The following is a 2,543-nucleotide window of genomic DNA, read 5'->3' on the forward strand; positions in this document are numbered from 1 at the left end:
TGTATGCCCAGATCCTCTTTCTCTTACTCGCACTTACTGCGGCACACTCGGCTGATAGTTTGAGGACAAGTCCGTGGGATAGCTTTTAAAAGTAGACTTCTGGCTGATATCAAGTACCATTAAAACCGTCTGGCATTTAGGGTACCATTGAGACCTGCTGATAATTGTAGATTCCCACTGGTGCCTCTGGAAACTGCCGAATAACAACTCGAGCAACATGACCCCTCAAATATGTTCCAACAAGGCACAAATTACGACTGTCTGCCACATCAGATAGGCAACGAGGCCCAATCGGAACTGCCTTAAAGGGACGCTCACCAGGTCCCACAGCAAATTTTGGTTATATGCTGGAAGTTGTTACGTGTCCTCTATACGGAGCGTTCCGCCGCAAAAACTTTTCAAATCGGTTCATTAATAGCCGAGATAGAAATATTTCAGTGCCGCGAACCCATGATTTCAGGAGACGAGCTCCACTGCCAAGCTAGACATTCTATCCACTCGCACCGTCTAGCTTCCGCAAGCGAAATTCCTTCCCTGCGTTCTCCCATACCCGGCCTCGAGGATCGCGTGACGCCTACGTCACGGGCCCCGCCTTTATTATATTTTTTCTGCTCGCTTTTTTGCGGCGCGGCGCACTTCCGCTGTCGGCATCGCGGGCGAGCCGGCGAGCTGCCGCGTCTCGTCTCGCACAGCACACGCTTTCGCGCGCTGTGCACGAGGACATCCGACTAGCGGTACAAGTCAGTGCTACGCGAATACAGAGGCAAACACAAGCGGATCACAGAGCGTGATCCCGCGCTGGAACACGGTAGAAGATGACATAGCTTCGATGTCAGCGCGCGCGACTGCGCGACGTGGGAAAAAGCGGACGAAACGGAAGTACATCTCTATTGCTGCGGTGCGAAGTAAAACAAAAATATGCAGACATTTGGTTTGTATGTTTTATTATTTCTCTAAGCTTTAATTCGTCTATTCAAGCCACATATTGGACAAACAATAGATGTTGCCTTGAATAATTCTCGAAAAAAAAAAACGAAAAAAAAATCGAGGAGAAAAAAATGGAGGCGGGGCCCGTGACGTATGCGTCACGCGATCCTCGAGGTCCGGTATGGGCGAATGGAGGGGAGGAATTTCGCTTGCGGAACCTAGACGGTGCCAGTGGAGAGAGTGTCTCGCTTTGCAGTGGAGCCCGCCTGCTTAAATAATGGGATCGCGGCACTAAAATATTTCCATCTCGGCTATTAATGAACCGATTTGATTTTTTTTTTGGTTGCAGAACGCTCCCTAGAGGACTCGTAACAACTTCCAGCGTATAACCAAAGTTTGCTATGAGGCCTGGTGAGGGGCCTTTTAACATCAATTGAACCCCCCACAGTGATATTAAATCGGAATAACAATGCTCAATTCGAAATATTTTTCCTCGACGTCAAGTTGGACCCAGTATGACACAAAAAGCATCTAATTACGTCTCATTAAAAAGCGCAGCTGGATCTATTTCTTGTTTTTTGTTTGTTCTTACTGGAAAATGTGGTGATCGCGAACTTCCGCAGCCTGAGCTCTGCCTAACCCTTATAGAAAGCCTGGAACACAGCATTGATGACGGCTTTCGGCCTTCACCCATTCTTCCTGGAAACTGGGCCGCTTAACAACGAGTGAATGTCATCATACACGTAAAGCTGCGAAATAAAGAAGCCAGGCATTTAATCTCCTGACGGACCATCTGCTGGTCGCGTGCGATTCAGTGGTTAACCTGACACAGCGAAGCGAGCTTTAGAAGATTAACAGTAAGTATCACCGCGTATATTAATTTTTTCACTGTGGACTAGTGTTCTTTTTACCTCTTGGTCGAATCACCGTTCACTGCGTACCCATTTTTTTTTCAGGAACCAATGGCGCTTCTCGCTAAAATCGCCCATCACAAGCAACACCATGAACACCCGAAATTTAGAGGCTGCCCTGGAGCCCTGGATGCCAAAGAACAGAGTGCATGCACAGATATTACGCTCTAAATCAATGAAATTAGCCTCTATGAATCAGTGATCATTTAGACTCTCTATATAAGTATAATTTTCCAGTATTGAAAAGATATCAATAATAGATATCAAGCAATCAAAGATATCAAGCAATCAGCGAAGGTGATATGATGCAAGCAACCGCGCTTTCCCCGACTTCCTCTTTTAATCCTGCCTTCTACTGCGACTGGAGCCTACTCACCCTGCGTATGACTAGAGGATAGAAGTGTTTTAGTACTGTGTACTTTCTATTGTACTGTGCTTAGTTTACATGTTATCTTTGTGTCATTTGGAGCGCATGATAACACTGTGCAACTGAATTGGTTGTTCAAATTTGGCGCCACATTCTTGCTAAGTGCTACGCCTCGCGGCTTGAGTGCAATGTGAATAAATTTAAAAGATTTTCTAAACCAATATTTTAAAAATATATAACTAATTTTGTCTTATACTAACGTTCAGTGATGACGTAGTGAGCCTCAGACAATCTGCTGAGTCTGCTTTGTCACGCGGTTAGTTCATTGGCTAGTTCGC

This window comes from Dermacentor variabilis, chromosome 2 (genome assembly GCF_050947875.1).
Source record: "Dermacentor variabilis isolate Ectoservices chromosome 2, ASM5094787v1, whole genome shotgun sequence".
NCBI lineage: Eukaryota > Metazoa > Arthropoda > Arachnida > Ixodida > Ixodidae > Dermacentor > Dermacentor variabilis.